The sequence below is a fragment of the Ornithorhynchus anatinus genome, chromosome 16 (genome assembly GCF_004115215.2).
Source record: "Ornithorhynchus anatinus isolate Pmale09 chromosome 16, mOrnAna1.pri.v4, whole genome shotgun sequence".
Classification (NCBI taxonomy): domain Eukaryota; kingdom Metazoa; phylum Chordata; class Mammalia; order Monotremata; family Ornithorhynchidae; genus Ornithorhynchus; species Ornithorhynchus anatinus.
This window is the reverse complement of record NC_041743.1, coordinates 26,959,017-26,975,459: the sequence shown is the minus strand read 5'-3', so window position 1 is coordinate 26,975,459 and position 16,443 is coordinate 26,959,017. Positions and strand designations below refer to the sequence as shown.

The 16,443-nt window shown below is 41.8% G+C and overlaps 1 protein-coding gene across 2 annotated transcripts in view; it reads right to left on the bottom strand.

Annotated features, from left to right (window-relative positions):
• Positions 1-16,443, bottom strand: part of GFRA1 (GDNF family receptor alpha 1) — a 203,779-nt gene that overhangs the window by 47,128 nt on the left and 140,208 nt on the right. The gene's annotated exons all lie outside the window — the stretch shown is intronic.

Below are 16,443 nucleotides of genomic sequence, written 5' to 3'. Positions count from 1 at the left end.
CTGTAACATGGGGAGAAAAAGATGAATATTTTTAAAATGCAAGCCTCTGGGCAGACTTAGCTTTTGCACCTCTCGCTTTGTCAATATTTCTTTTTTCCTTAATCCCATGAATCACACGGTCTTCAACTATTACCCTCTCCAAAAGCAAAACACAAACTCAGTGGGTCTGCATCCTTGGGAGTAGATTCTGCAGGCTACAGCTCCAGCTGAACCTTCTCTAGGCATTGGATTTTCCATTCCTATTTATTGGCATACATTGTTCATTTGCATATTCCAGAAAATAGGAACTCGGCCCATATTTAAAAAATACAGTCGGGAAAACATGGATTTAGAAGAGGTTTATTTCCTGCAGGAAATGATCTCAAGCATCTCCGTAATCCCTTGTGTTCCTTCAATCCTTATAGGCTTTCCCTAAGCCATCTTCTTTCACCCACATGCCTTGGGTAGGGAGTGACTCTTTCCAGTTGAGAGACATAAAATGCTGCTTTCCCAAACCAACCCTTGTGGAGAGAGGAAGGAGTTGAAGGACAAAAAACCCAGACCTCTTTTGGTCTGCTTCATTTTCCGTCCTACTTGTCATGGCCATAAACTCCCCCAGTGTGGCCCATCCTGAAGAAGAGGGAAAATACAAGTACAGATTTGGGACAGATGCAGCCTCCTACCCTGGAGGAGAAGCAGCTTTCAGTTGCTCTAAATGCCTCTTGATGTGGCCAGAGGCAGAGAATTGCAACAAACAAATACTACAGTTATTGTCATTGTTATTTGGTGTTTGTGGTGATGTGAAGAAACTGGGAATGCAAATCACGAAGGAGCCAGGAACATGCAGACAGGTCCGTGGAAAATCCGAGGCATAAGAAGTGGAGGGCTTGGTTTTTGTCCCATAATTTAGACGGTTTTATGGGAGAAAGGCAAGTCGCATCGACAGCGGTCCTTATGTCATTTTGGTTTTAAATTGCCCAGGCCATTTTTAGTTAGATTTTGACATTTATAATTTTGCAAGTGTAATGTGGTAGTGCATGGCAATAGCCCTTATCATAGTGCTTGTTGAATTTACCTGTTTTCTTGGCTGTCCATTCTTCCCCTTCCCTCTGCCCAGGGGTCGTGCCTAGACTGTGACTCCACTTTGGCTCAGCCCTCTCTCCTCAGCACTCAGCCAGGTGCCCTGCACACTGTAAACCCTTCACAACTGTCCTGACTCCTCTTCAACTGCTCCCTGCCTGGAAAAGTAAATGGTGTAAAGAGGAGACACTTTAAGACTGGGAATTCCCTAGAGAACAGGTGGAGGGTCTGACTCCGTGTGGATTTAGGGAACTGCACAAAAAACTAACAAGGTGACAGGAGGTTTGAGCTAAAGACTAGGGGTGTGGAAAAGCCAGGAGCACAGGCTTGACAAAACTCCAGGGAGGAAGGTGGCTCCAGATCAAGGAAGCACTGTTGGAGTCAGAAGGAAAGCAAATGGGCATTGGATGAAAACGAGGAGGGCAGATTAGATTGCTCATCAAACAAAAACGCTGGCAGATGTGGAAACTGGCAAAAACACAAAGCCAAAAAGAGAAAATGCTTCCGCCCAAATGCTAGGAGACTCAAAAATGAAACGGGCAAATTGGAATGCTTGGCAGTTAGGGAGGATCTTGGCAGAACTGGCATCCCTGAGATAGAGGGGAGGGAAGAAGAGCAATGAGATGGAAAGCTGCCAGGATATGATGGAGTCTCCTGTTGGGGACAGTGGACCAGCCTTGGTTCTGAGGCTTCCGGACCAAGAATCTGTGTGGAGGTTGACTATAGTGATAGAGGCAGATCATCACTTGCTCTCTCTCACCAGTCATGTTCCCGCCAGGGAATGTTGGACTGTGTCCAACCCGATTAACTTGTTTCTACCCCAGTGCCCAGAACAGTACTTTGGCATATAGTAAGCACTTATCATTAAGTTCTTGTCATTATTATTTCCTGTGATTAGAACAGTGCTCGACACATAGTAAGCACTTAACAAATACCATCATTATTATTATGGTTCTCCTAAACATCTGATTGCCCCTGGTCAGAGGCACACTACTGAGCTGGGTGAACCACTAGTCCAACACCAATGTTGTTTAGGTTTGCTTCCGGGGCCTTAGGTGAGATGATAATAATAATAATTATGGTACCTGTTAAGTGCTTATTATGTGCCAAGTAGTGTTCAAACACTGGGGTGGATACAAATTAATCAGGTCCCCATCCCGCACTGGCCTCACACTCAATCCCCATTTTTTACAGATGAGGTAACTGAGGCACAGAGAAATGAAGTGACTTGCCCAGGGTCACAGAGCAGAGGAGTAGTGGAGCCAGGATTAGAACCCATGATCTTCTGACTCCCAGGCCCGTGCTCTATCCACTGTCATACTGCTTCTCCCAAGGAGCACAGCCAGACTGCCCCCAGCTGAGTATTAGAAAATTATCCCTTTTCTGAAGGGGAAAAAAAGCCAATTCTGCCTTCACTTGGGGAAATCTTCTCAAAGAAAACAGGAGCACTAATTCCACAAATCCTGTACATTACTAGCTGCAATAAAGAAGAGGGTACCGATAAATTCCAAACAAGCTTTCTTGAATGGTGTATGGTCTTTTGACAATGGAAAAAGTATTTTACCTCATGCTTATGAAATGTTGGGAAAATACTGCATGTATTAAACAGTTAAATGACAATTGCAATTCAGAGTTTAATTCCACTCTAGTCTCATAATCTTTAAGATACCAAACGGTTCACAAACTGGGAAAAGAAAAGACAACTGGACCACAAATTGATAAAGCTTTAACCCCAGTTACTAACTGCCACTATCTATCTGGCTGGAGCATCTTAAGCTTGCCAATTAATATTTACTTAGCTTCCTCATCTACAGAAAAGAGATGATACTGCCTGCCCTCATGCTCTCAGAAATAGAATGAGCTTCTTAGAAAACAATGTATAAATCCAGAATGCTACAGTCTTGTCTGCTACTACTGAGCATGTTCTGCATGGGGGAATTAAAAACCACAAAGACCTGGCCATTTATTTACAGAGAACTTTCAATGTAATCCATTAATCAACCATTCAATGGTATTTATTGTGTGCTTACTGGGTGCAGAGCACTGTACCAAGTGCTTGAGAGAGTACAATTCAGAAGAGCTGGCAGACAGGATCCCTGACTACACTCAATACTCTAGGGTGAGAGAAAGACATGGAAATAAATTATAAATAGGGGAAATCCCAAGGTCAGAGGATATGTACACAAGTGCTGTGGGGCTGAGAATAAGGAAACTATCAAGTGCATAGGTGACACAGAAGGGAGAGGGAGTAAGGGAAATATAGACTTAGCTGGGGATGGCTGCTTAGAGGAGATGTTATCTTAGGAGGATTTTGAGGGTGGGGAGAGTGATGGTCTATCAGCGTGGCTCAATGGAAAGAGCCCAGGCTTGGGAGTCAGAGGTCATGGGTTCGACTCCCGGCTCTGCCACTTGTCAGCTGTGTGACTGTGGGCAAGTCACTTCACTTCTCTGTGCCTCAATTCCCTCATCTGTAAAATGGGGATTAACTGTGAGCCTCACGTGGGACAACCTGATTCCCCTGTATCTCCCCCAGCGCTTAGAACAGTGTTCTGCACATAGTAAGCGCTTAACAAATACCAACATTATTATTGTTATCAGATATGAAGGGGAAGGGAATTCCAGGCAAGAGGGAGGCCATGGGACAGAGGTTAGTGGTGGGCTAAATAAGATCAAAGTACAATGACAGGTTGGCTTTAGAGGAGCAAAGTGTGCAGGTTGGGTTGTTGCAGGAGATTACGGAGGTAAAGTAGGAGGGAGAGAGCCAACTGAATATCTTAAAGCTAATGGTAATGAGGTTGTTTGATCAATCAATCAATGGTATTTGAGGGCTTACTATGTGCAGAACTAAGTTCTTGGGAGAATACAACAGAGTTAACAGACACGGTCCCTGCCACAGCGAATTTGACAGAGTTGCCAAAGTGGGATAAGTGCTTGGATCAGCATGGTAACATTTTGGATGGAGAGGAAAGGGTGGACTCTAGAGATATTGTGAAAGTAGAACTGACAAGATTTAGTGACAGTTTGAATATGCAGATTAAATGAGAGAGATGAGTTGAAGATAATACCAAGGTTAAGGGCTTGTGGGACAGGGAGGATTGTGATGTTTTTTAGAGTGGTGGGAAAGTTGGGGCCAGACAGGATTTGGGAGGAAAGATGAGGTGTAATGTTTTGGACAAATTCAGTTTGAGGTATTGGTAGGAAAGGAAAGATGTACCGAAGGCAGGAGGAAATGCCAGACTATAGCGAAGGAGATGGGCGAGGGCTGGACCCATAGATTTGGGAATCCTCAACGTAGAGATGGTAGTTGAAGCTGTGGAAGCAATTAAATTCTCCAAGGGAGTGGCTGTAGATGGAGATGAGCCAGAATTGAACCTTGAGGGATCCCCACAATCAGTAGGCGGGAGAGGAGACTGTGAAAGAGACTGAGAAGGAACGTCCAGGGAAGAGAAGCAGGAGAGGACAATGTCAGTGAAGCCAAGGTTAAATAATGTTTTCGGGAGAAGGGGGTGGTCCACAGTTGAAGGTAGCTGAGAGATCAAGGAGGATTAGGATGGAGTAGAGGCTCTTGGATTGGACAAGAAGGAGGTCAAATGTAACCTTAGAGAGGGCAGTTTCCACGGTGTTGAGGGCATGAGCCAGATTGCAAGGGGTCAAGGAGAGAATTGGAAGAGAAGAAGTGGAGGCACCAGGCATAGACACCTGCTTGAGGAGTTTTGAGAGGAATGGTAGAAGGCAGATGCGGCAATAACTGGTGGGTGCCACATGGTCAAGGGAGGGGTTTTTTGTTTGGTTTTTTTTTTTTTTTGAAGACAGGTGATACATGGGCATGTTTGAAAGCCAGGGGGAGTAGGCTTTGGAAAGTGAGTGGTTGAAGATTGTGGTCAAGGAGGGAAGAAGGGAGGGGACAGTGTTTTGATAAGGTGACATGGTGGGAGGCACAGGCAAGGGATAGATTTTGAGAAGAGCTGAGAAGGATGAGAGAGTTGAAGAAGGAACGGGACAAATTTAAAAATCAGTCATGGGGTGTTGTAAATGAGGAGCAAGATTTTAAAGGGATGGGGTGGAAGGAAGCAGGAAAGGTCAGGGATTTCATCTGAGCTCCCCGTGGAGTCCCCGCAGAGGATGACGTGTCCATCTTTCTTCTGAAGAACTACTGAAGAAGAGTTGTTCTTCTGAAGAACCCTTGGACTCAACATAAAAATATCAGTGTAGCTATATTACACATCTCTGATTTATTACACTTTTCTAGGTGATTTAGGGGAAATTGGGTATTCAACTTTGGATCAGGAACCAATCCCTCTTACTGAACATAGTTTCTATGAGAAAAAGGGTCCTGACTTGGCAGCACTGTGACTAAGATGCAGCTTTCGGGACTGCCTGCAGTTTCTCCTGATTGCATATCCGTAGGCCTGCAGGGATAGGAAGCTTAACAACAGTTGTGGGCACACATGTGGAACAAGTTTCCACACCTGCATACCACCCCCCAGAATGTGTGCAAAATGGAAAGATCGATCTCAATTTGGTGAATTTCTGTTGATCTAAGCACCTTGCGGTGGCTGTCAATTCTAGTTTTTGGATCTTGAAAGCTACATGAGTCGTATATTTATGCATCTGTTCTTCTTCAGAATATGTAAATGGTCTGTGCTTCACTGTTGAAATTTCCTGAAAAGGGGATTTGGTAATTCTTTTTTCAATGCACACTAACAAAACCAAAGAGTGAAATGATATATAGAGAGATTATGAATTTGCTCTCTTGGGATTTTGTTTTAAATCATTACATTTACAAATTATCCTCCCATAACCATCATTTTGTAAAATTACTGTCTTCTTCCTGATTTATGTGATCATAAACTTTTCCCAGGAAATAAACCCCTATGAATATAATGAAGACATTATTAGAAGCTAGAAAATCTCTTCTTGCAGGCAGGAGACTCTCTTATGATGTTCTGCCACGTAAAACAACAAGAGGAAGAAAGGAGTATGCAGCCAGGGCCCAATTAGGAGAAGACTCAACTCTGGCTGTCTCTTCACTTTTAATAATAATAATAATAATAATGGTTTTTGTTAAGCACTTACTATGTGCTAGGCACTTTATGAAGCACTGGGGTAGATTCAAGCTAATCAGGATGGACACATTCCATGTCCCATTTGGGGCTCACAGTCTCAATCCACATTTTACAGATGAGGTAACTGAGGCACAGAGAAGTGAAGTTACTTGTCCAAGGTCACACAATAAGCATGTGGCAGAGCGGGCATTAGAACGCAGGTCCTTCTGAGTCCCAGGCCCATGCAGTATCCACTAAGCCATGCTCCTTCTCAGTCTATCTACCCCAGTTGCTTAGTACTGTGCTTGACAACATAGTAAGTGCTTAATATCATTTTTCTTAAAAAATGTGTCAGCTTAAACCAATTTTCAGTGGAAGAAAACTTAAAGGACTTTGAAATATCTGGAAATCTAGAGATGGAACTCAAAGCCCAAACCTTACCACTTCACTTCCCTGTGCCTGAGTTACCTCATCTGTAAAACGGGGATTGAGACTGTGAGCCCCATGTGGGATAGGGACTGTGTCCAACCTAATTGGCTTGTTTCAACTCCAGAGCTTAGAACAGTAGTTAGCACATTAATAAGTACTTAAGTATCATTATTATTATTATACAAGATAATCAGGTTGGACACAGTCCCTATACCACATGGGGCTCACAGTCTAAGTAGGAATGTGTAGTGTCTAATCCCCATTTTACAGATGATATAACAGATGCACAGAAAAGTGAAGTGCCTTGCCCAAGTGGTCAAGTGGCACACAAGTGGCTGAGCTGGGATTAGAACCCAGGCCCTCTGACTCCTAAACCCGTGCTCTTTCCACTAGGCCACGCTGTTGTCTATTTTTTGCCTCAACCTAAATTCTCAGGTGCAGTTAATGCACGTCCACCAATGTTTCCCCTTTTCCCTCTGCTCCTCCACCTCTCCCTTCCCATCCCCACAGCACTGTACTCGTCTGCTCAACTGTATATATTTTCGTTACCCTATTTATTTTGTTAATGAATTGTACATCGCCTTGATTCTAGTTAGTTGCCATTGTTTTTACGAGATGTTCTTCCCCTTGACGCTGTTTATGGCCATTGTTCTTGTCTGTCCGTCTCCCCCGATTAGACCGTAAGCCCGTCAAACGGCAGGGACTGTCTCTATCTGTTGCCGACTTGTTCATCCCAAGCGCTTAGTACAGTGCTCTGCACATAGTAAGCGCTCAATAAATACTATGGAATGAAAGAAAAGCCGACTCTTTGGAGCTGAAGTCCAGTTCTCACCAGTGTTAGTTTGAAGGTGTAAGATGATGCATTTCGGGAAAATTTCACCTTCTGGTGTCTGAAGGAGCTAAATATTTCATAGAGGGCTCTATTCCAGTTTACCTCAAGTTGGCCAGTACTGGCTAGTATGCTAATTGCTGATTCCACCTATAACAAAGCAATTTTGTGGGGACAAAAAATGCTAATCCCAGACACAGGAAAATACAATAAAAAAATAAAAACACCCGGAAGGCCGTTCTCTGGTCAGACACAAAACAGAATTTTCTTTTTCTGTTTACAGAAAATTACTGCAGATCACATTTTCTAGAAGCCTGTTTAAGAACATCTGGAAAGCATTCCACAGGAAATCAAACCTATATTAAATATGTTTGGTGGGGATCTGTTTCCTTGAATGTCTTTTAAAATTGCACAATGGGTTTCTTCTGTCCAAAGGGCAGGCAAAACATTTGGCCTGAAAACTGACAGCAAAATTCTTGGCCTAATTTTAACTGTACAAGAGTACCAACACTTTATTTCTTTATTTTCAGTTTGCAGAGGAGATAAAAAGAATGATTTCAAGATTCCCAACAGCAACTGAACACCAGATAAATCCTAAAAATGCATTGGCTCTGTGCGCTGGTTACCTTACAACAATCACAAAACACTACATTTAAGCCCACAAGTAAAGGGTGAGATAAGGATTCATAAACCTGCCTACATTTCCATCTGTGTGTCTCTTGACCCTCTCCAACTATTTCTCAATCATTGTGGTTTTTTAAAAAAACTCAGTTCAATTAATGTTTTAGAATTTTACCCAATCCTCATCCACAAATGATTTGAAAGCATATCAGATATCCAAGACTTTCCAATAAGAACTTCTTCCTAGAAACAGGAAGTCATGTTAGCCAAATGCAAGTCAATTTAAATTCCCAGTGGTTCAAGTTTGGCTTGCCCTCTGGACCTTGTGAGATTCTAGGATACTTGGTAAAAAATGTTTTTCTCGCTGAGCTTACTTAAAGGTTTCTGGCTTTACGAAATGTCAGCAATTCGTGTGCTCACACAAACCAATTAACTACAATATTTCTGTCCATCTCTCTCTCTCTCACACACACACACACACACACACTGTCTCCCCCCCCCCCCCAATTCTCTTTTTTTAAAGAAAATCCTGCTCCATGAGAGGATCAAAATCTGCTGGGGAGAGAGAAAACAGAAAGAAAACTGGAAAGAAAAATGAAGGAAACAGTCATCCTAAGGCATACTAACTAACCTCTCTAGGCACCGAGGGAATAGGTTGCACTTCAAATCACAATCAATTAATTGTTGTATAAGAAGTTGGGGGAGTACATACAGTAGAGTTGGTAGACACAATCCCTGCCTTCACGGAGTTTACAATCTAGTGGTTATGAATTTTGTCATTGGTATGAATTTAAATATGGATTTACCCTCAGACTTTTCATTTGAAATTTAGTGAATTTTGTAATTACTTGGAATTCTTCACTAGATAGGAATCTAAGAAAAGACCACCTTAATCCATCCAGCCAGGGATGCCGTCTTCAACAGTGGCAACAAAATGCTTGGAACAGGGATGTGATGTTTGTCCTCCTTTTTCTTCATTCTTAAATTAAAGGGAGGGAACATCCCCACTTTTCTACTCCCCATCTATAGCCTTCCTGGTAAATTCCCTGTGGGCAGAGAGTGGGTCTGGTGCTCAATTTATGCCATTACTACAATTAATCAGCTATAATCCACTCACCAATTAATTTCTCTTGAACCTTTTGCTATCTTTGGTCTACCCAATATATTAAATTCCATATGCTCACCACCTATTCTGTGAAGGACATCTTCCTTTGGTATATTTTGAATCTACTTTGGTAAGCTTCAGTAAGGATCTCAGTATTATGGGTTTTAAATAAATTAATCTCATGTTGGCCCTGTTCACATCTTTTCTGATTTTGCAGACTTCAATTATATTCACTCTTAGAAAAATGTAAGCTTCTCCATCTCCCTGGTCACTGTGGTTATCCTTCTCTGTGTCTTTTCTAAATCTGCACTACCTTTCTTCCTCTTCTAGTCTGTAAACTCCTTGTGAAGAGAGAACATCTCTACCAACTCTTGCATTGTACTCTCCCAAGTGCTTAGGACAGTGCTCTGCTCACAGTAAGTGCCTAAATACCACTGATTGATTCTTTAAGACTGTGAGGTGCACATGGGATCCACTGTTTCCACCCTGATTACCTTGTATCTACCCCAGAGCTTAAACACAGCTGGACACATAGTAAGCACTCAACGAATACTTTAATTACTAGCACTCAACAAATACTATATTTTTATAATTATTGTATCTAAACAGGTAAGAGTTCACCCAGGATTCCAGGTGGGGATACCATGATTTTATTTGGTACCAAATGAAAGCCTTTTTTTCTTAGTTTTTGATCCCTTTGCCTCTGTTGGAGGGGTTTAACAAACTGAAGTCTTCAGCTTCAGTTACCTATGTATTGTCCTAGCACAGATTTTGTATGCCTCCATTCTATAATAATCATGAAGAGCTACAAGGTGTTATCAATGCACTTCTTACATTACTCTAACTAGCTTTCAATCTGTTTTCATCAACTGGGACTAGGTGGAGTCTCCTTATCAGTCTTGATGATGGCCTGACAGACAAACCCTAATCACTCCCCCACCCCACCCTCCCCATTGTTAATGGCATTACTTAGTAGATGGCTTCTTTCTTCCAATAAGGCTACTGTGATATCATTTTCATTCATTCTCTCATATTTATTGAGTGCCTACTGTGTGCAGAACACTGTTATGAGAAGCAGCATGTCTTAGAAAAAAAGAGCACGGGCTTGGGAGTGGGTCGTGGGTTCCTATCCCGGCTCTGCCACTTGTCAGCTGTGTGACTTTGGACAAGTCTCTTAGCTTCTCTGTGGCTTAGTTACCTCATCTGTAAAATGGGGATTAAGACTGTGAGCCCCATGTGGGACAATCCAATTACCTTGTATCTATCTACCGTAGCGCTTAGAACAGTGCTTGGTACATAGTAAGCGCCTAACAAATACCTATCATCATCATCACTGTAATAAGAGCTTGGGAGAGTACAAAATAACAATAAACAGACACATTCCCACCGCACACGGAGCTTAAGGTCTAGAAGAGATTACAGTCTAGCCAAATTTACAGTCTCAAGGCCCTTGCTGGTTTCTTTATTCTCCAGGAGTTTGATATTTAGCCTAACTGATGGTTCAAAGGTTTTATGATGCTCTACTCCCTCTACCACCCCCCCCACCTCTCCGCAGCTTAACCCTCTGCTCCTCCCCCTCTCCCTTCCCATCCCCTCGGCACTGTACTCGTCTGCTCAACTGTATATATTTTCATTACCCTATTTATTTTGTTAATGAAATGTACATCGCCTCGATTCTATTTAGTTGCCATTGTTTTTACAAGACGTTCTTCCCCTCGACTCTATTTATTGCCATTGCTCTTGTCTGTCTGTCTCCCCTGATTAGACTGTAAGCCCGTCAAACTGCAGGGACTGTCTCTATCTGTTGCCGACTTGTTCATTCCAAGCGCTTAGTACAGTGCTCTGCACATAGTAAGCGCTCAATAAATACTATTGAATGAATGATGCATATGTAAAGTTAGCTCAAATTCAGATTGGATGAACCAATGGTCGGTCTGGCTCTACACTCCTTGTAAAGCTACAATGATCTGTATCTTTTTCAAATGCTGTTAATTTTCCAGATGGAAAAGTCAGACTCCTCAGTCTCTATTTCCCAGGATCACCAGTGGACTTTTTTTCTAAAAGGGCATTACAAAGATAACACTCCAATACAGTGTCCATATATATGTAATAATAGGTGACACATTTAGCAAGAGTTTTCCAACTTGGCCTCTTGAGTTTTTCAAAATTTTCATGAGGATGATCCAGTTCCAGTAATTGAAGATAAGCTCCCTAGGGGCACAGAAATTGTGGTTTGCTTCTGTTGTACTATCTCAAGTGCTGCTTTGAACTCAGTAAGACTAAATAAATATAGTTGATTGACTGAGCTCTTAAATGCTTGAGTATATCTTTTCCTCATGATTAAGTGACTCCACTGATTCCCTAGTCAACTTCCTGATATGTTTGCTAAATTTGAAAACTTTTTTTAATATTACTGGGTTAGGATGTAAGTTATTTTGACTTTTATCAGTAAAATCATTACTCAAAGCAAATCTGCAAAGCATGGAATGTGGTAAGAAAATACCTTTCAAACTTTAAGTGGTTCCTCTAGAGCCAGGTATTTTTTTTTCTGTAGGCTATATCATTTTGGAAATTGGAAATTTTCAGAAGACAAAGCTATCCTAAAGCTTTCAAACTACTATGCAGTATGTCTCTGGGTGACAGGAAGAGTCTAACAGGGTCATTTTGAAGAAGTAGAAAGACTAGAATGGAAGAAAGAAAAGTGAAGCAGAGAAAAGGTTGAGAAAGGGAAAGGGAGAGTGAAAAAGGAAAGGGGAAGGGAGGGATGGATGTAGAAACAGCGTGAGGGGGAGAGAGAGAAAAGGAGATAGAGGGAGAGGGGAAAGGAGAAGGCTGGGGTGGAGGAAGGCAGGATCTTCAAAAACCTAAAGGGAGACTTCAGGAAAAGGGAGTATAGAAGAAATGAGGGATTAGGGAAGCCTCCTTGGATGTAAAAATAAGAGCATTAAAATTCAATAATTTTTATAAGTGCCCCTCCATGGGGGTTTGGGCGGGGGGGAGAAAGAGAGGAGGGGATGGTTTTTGGAGGAGTGGGAAGAGGATCATCCCCAGCTGTTTGAGTCAGACTCCTAGACTTGCTCATCCCAAATCTCTGACAAGACTTGAAATTTCCATTTGGGGCTGAAAAGAACCCAAATGGTACCTTTATGGCCTGTTAACTCCCTGAAGTACATCTGCTACAGATCCAATGTGCATGATTAATCACAGCAAGTCTCCAATTGCAGTGGAATGCTGGAAAACCAAATTTAGAATACAAAAACATTTAAGCTCCTAAGGAAAAAGGAGGTGTACTTAAATCTGCTGGGGAATTAGAAAATAAGCCAATGATTTTGCAGAGCCACTAGCCATGACTGGAGCATAGGACACTGTCGGGAAAGGGCAAATAAGGCCCCAGTTATTCATATTCCAACACACAAGAACAAGTAGAAACCCCATCATATACACTTCACAGTGGTCAGGTCCATATTAGAGTTCTGTGATATTAGAGTTCTGTATCTAGAACAAAGAAAACCTGAGAAGGCCCTGAGAAGAATGAAAAATTGACTAAAGGGGGAGACAATGGGCTTTTAAAAAAAAATGAAAAGAATCTGAGGTTGTTTATCCAGGATATGAGAAAGCTAAGCCTAAGAGCCGGGGCTGCTTAAAATGACCTTAGAGGAGCCTGCTGCAGCTTTACTATTTCCTAATTTGAAACTTCACCTTCTCCCATTGTGATGTGTCTCTCTTTGGCCATGGTTTCTACTTAAGCAAACATGATCAAGAGGTTTACCAGTTAGCGTTTACTGTCCACAGTAAGTACTCAATAAGTTCCACTGATTGATTGATTCCAACAGACATTAGCTGGATCAGGGAACGTTTCCCAGACAAAGGGTAATTCTGTTTCACATCCATGTGTCAATAAGATCAGACTTTCATAGGAGAAGCTTGATGATCTCTGTTCCAGGCTTGAATTCATGACGTGCTTATAAACAATATTTGCAGAAGGATGACAACAAGGTGGATATGATGCTACTATCTACTTTTTCAGCTAGGGAAACTGAGCTGAGACAACCAAGATACTGCAATGAGAAGCAACCAGGTCTAGTGGAAAGGGCACTGGCCTGCTAGTCAGAAGACCTGGGTTCTTTCTAATCCCGGCTCTGCCAGTTGCTTGTTTGTGACCTCGGCCAAGCCACTTAACTTCTCTGTGCCTCAGTTACCTCTTCTGTAAAATGGGGGTTAAATTCTCCTCCCTCCAATTTAGATTACGAGCCCCATGTGGGACAGGGACTTTGTCCAACTTGATTAATCTGATCTACCCCAGCACCTAAAACAGTGCTTGACACATAGTAAAAAAGTAAAAAAATAACAAATACCATGAAAAAAGCAAGTTGGACCCAGTCCTTCAGCCACTGGGCTCTTTTCAATTGTTTGTGCTCCCTTGATGTAGAAGAAAAATAAAACTCAGACATACACTCACAATCCCCACTGAAACACAGGATAAGTGATAAGAGTCTATGACAGTACTTGAGGCTGAACTGCTAAGAAAGGAGACACTCAAAGAATATTCCACTGAATCTTAATTTACTCACTGCAAATTAAATAAACCTAAATCTCCTGCTCTGAACACAGAGGCAAGGAGGAATGGGATTGGAGAATGCTTGTTTGAATGGTTAATTGCCTTCAGTTGAGCAAATATACTCTAAGCAGAACATATGAATGTAAGATCACCTATCAATCTTTGATAGGGTTGCAGTCTTAACGAGGAAAATCATATTCAACAGTAAATACACCCAAGGAAATGTCTTTTATGTTGACTGCTTTAAGGCCAAGAGAGACTCCAAAATGAACAAATATCTCTCTGCATTCATCAGGCTGTGTTTTCCTGGATAGTCTATTAAAACACATTTGATATATCAGTCATCGAGTCTGCTTTGCCATATAATGGTCCTGGATGAGGCCATTCGGTGACTAATTCTCCTCATATAGACAATGCTCAAGACTGCCACTAAAGCACCTCTTGTTTAGCACTGTGAAATGAAAGGGGCTCAGAGAAAAGGCATCAAAGAAAACACTCTGCTTTCAGAGAAGACCACATTTAAATTATCCCAAGCAAACAAGGAAATTTCATCGTTTCTCTCAGGTATTGCATTCTACTGTTTAACACCCTTCCAGATCAAAACTTCGTCTTAATCCAATTTAAACCTGTGTTATCACCCCATAGTCTACCCTTCTCATTACTGAAAAAACTTAATTCCTTTTAACCTTGAATATCTGCAGGAGTTGTATTTCCAAAACTTTTTTACATTAGTCCTCTCATTTTATTCCCACAGCCCTGAAAGGCAGGGAGAGGGAGCTACTGTTAGCCCCATTTTTCAGTTTTTCAATCACGAATTTTGAGTATCTTCTGGGTGTAAAGTACTGTCCTAAGTCCGGCAAGGGAAGTAAAAGAGATGGCCCTTGAAAAGTTTACAGTCTGGAAGCTGAGGAACAGAGAGGCAAAGTCGTTCATCTTTGGTCACAGAACAGACCAGTGAAATTGTTAGGACTAGAACCCAAGCTCTGATTCCTAGACTCACACTCTTCAACACAGTGAAGAAGAAGAGACAAGCAGAAGAGAAGCAGCATAGCCTAGTGGATAGCGCATAGGCCTGGGAGTGAGAAGGACCTGGGAGCTAATCCCAGCTCTGCCACTTGTCTGCTATGTGATGCTGGGCAAGTCACTTCACTTCTCCATGTCTCAGTTATCTCATCTATAAAATGGGGATTAACTCTATGAGCCCCATGTGGGACATGGATATTAGCCACCCTGATTAGCTTGTATTTACCCCAGACCTTAGTACAATGCCTGGCACATGATAGGCACTTAACAAATACCATAAAGAAGAACACACTGTCTCACTCGAACAGGATATGGTACCCCAATAGGGATCTGGTATACTGCACCAAAATACCTTCACCATTCCTATTACATTCCTTATTATGCATCTTTATAGTGTGATTTTTTAAAACTAAAATGTATTGATGACTCTGAAATGACAGTATTTTGAAAATATAGTTTTAGATGTTATAAAACACATAAATATAGCAAAAACTGAGAAATGCCAACCCAAGCCTTGCAAATAAAATCCATCATTCTCAAATTTTAGATTTAAATCTTGACTTTTTCTCAGTTATTCTGGGGTAGATAGGCAGAAGAAATTTTCCTTGGAGTCAGAGAGAGATATAAATGATCTTTACTAGATTCAATAAAGTGTAATGAGAGAATTAGTTGACATTCTCTTGCTTAACAAGGCTTGCAAATTTAAGATGTTAAAAGTCATATCTGTTGTGACTTCAGAAAGATTCACAGGCAATTCTACTGGACTGCAAATTTCTTTTATACTGGATAATTTCCCCTCCCTTCTACCCCAGAAGGGAGGTAGCCCTTAAGAGCAGATGGCTGGTACGTATTCTACAGGGGAGGAATAGGGAACAGAACCAAACGTGACAGGAGCAAAGTAAAGCCTAACCAATCATCCTCCTCTTGGAGGAGATGTGCCTTCAATAAGGCTCTGAAGAGGAGGGCGGCGTTCCAGGCCAGAGTTTAGCACACAGTAAGCACTTAAACACCATTATCATTATTAATAATACTGATATTATTATTGCAGACAGGCCTTTGCTATTTGTAGTAGGCTGCAACAGAGCTAAAACTCTCAGGAGCAATTCAATCTCACCTTATCTGAAGCATGTTAGAGAAGAGGGATGTCTTCTGATAAGAACAGGAACTGCCAGGTACGTGGGAAAATCGCATATTCAGAACTTTGTGGCATTTTCCAAATTCAAATGTCTCTTTAGACCAAATATATACTCGGTTGGACACAAAACAGCAAATAATCCAGAGCACTAAGAACTCTCTAAAATGGAATCCCATCAGTAGTATATTCAGTCCTCCAATCAATCAGTGGCATTTACTGAATGTTTCCTGTGTTCACAGCACTTTGAGAGAGTACAATAAAATGAATGAGTCGATCGGATCCCGGCCCTTAAGATTCTTAAAATCTGGGTGGAGAGACACGCTAAAATAAATTACAGTAAGGAGGAAACAATAGTGTACACAGATTGGCTCAGTGGAAAGAGCCCAGGCTTGGGAGTCAGAGGTCATGGGTTCAAATTCTGACTCTGCCACTTGTCAGCTGTGTGACTGTGGGCAAGTCACTTTACTTCTCTGGGCCTCAGTTACCTCATCTGTAAAATGGGGATTAACTGTGAGCCTCACGTGGGACAACCTGATTACCCTGTATCTACCCCAACGCTTAGAACAGTGCTCTGCACATCGTAAGCACTTAACAAATACCAACATTATTATTATTATCATGAAGTAGTAGTAGTAGATT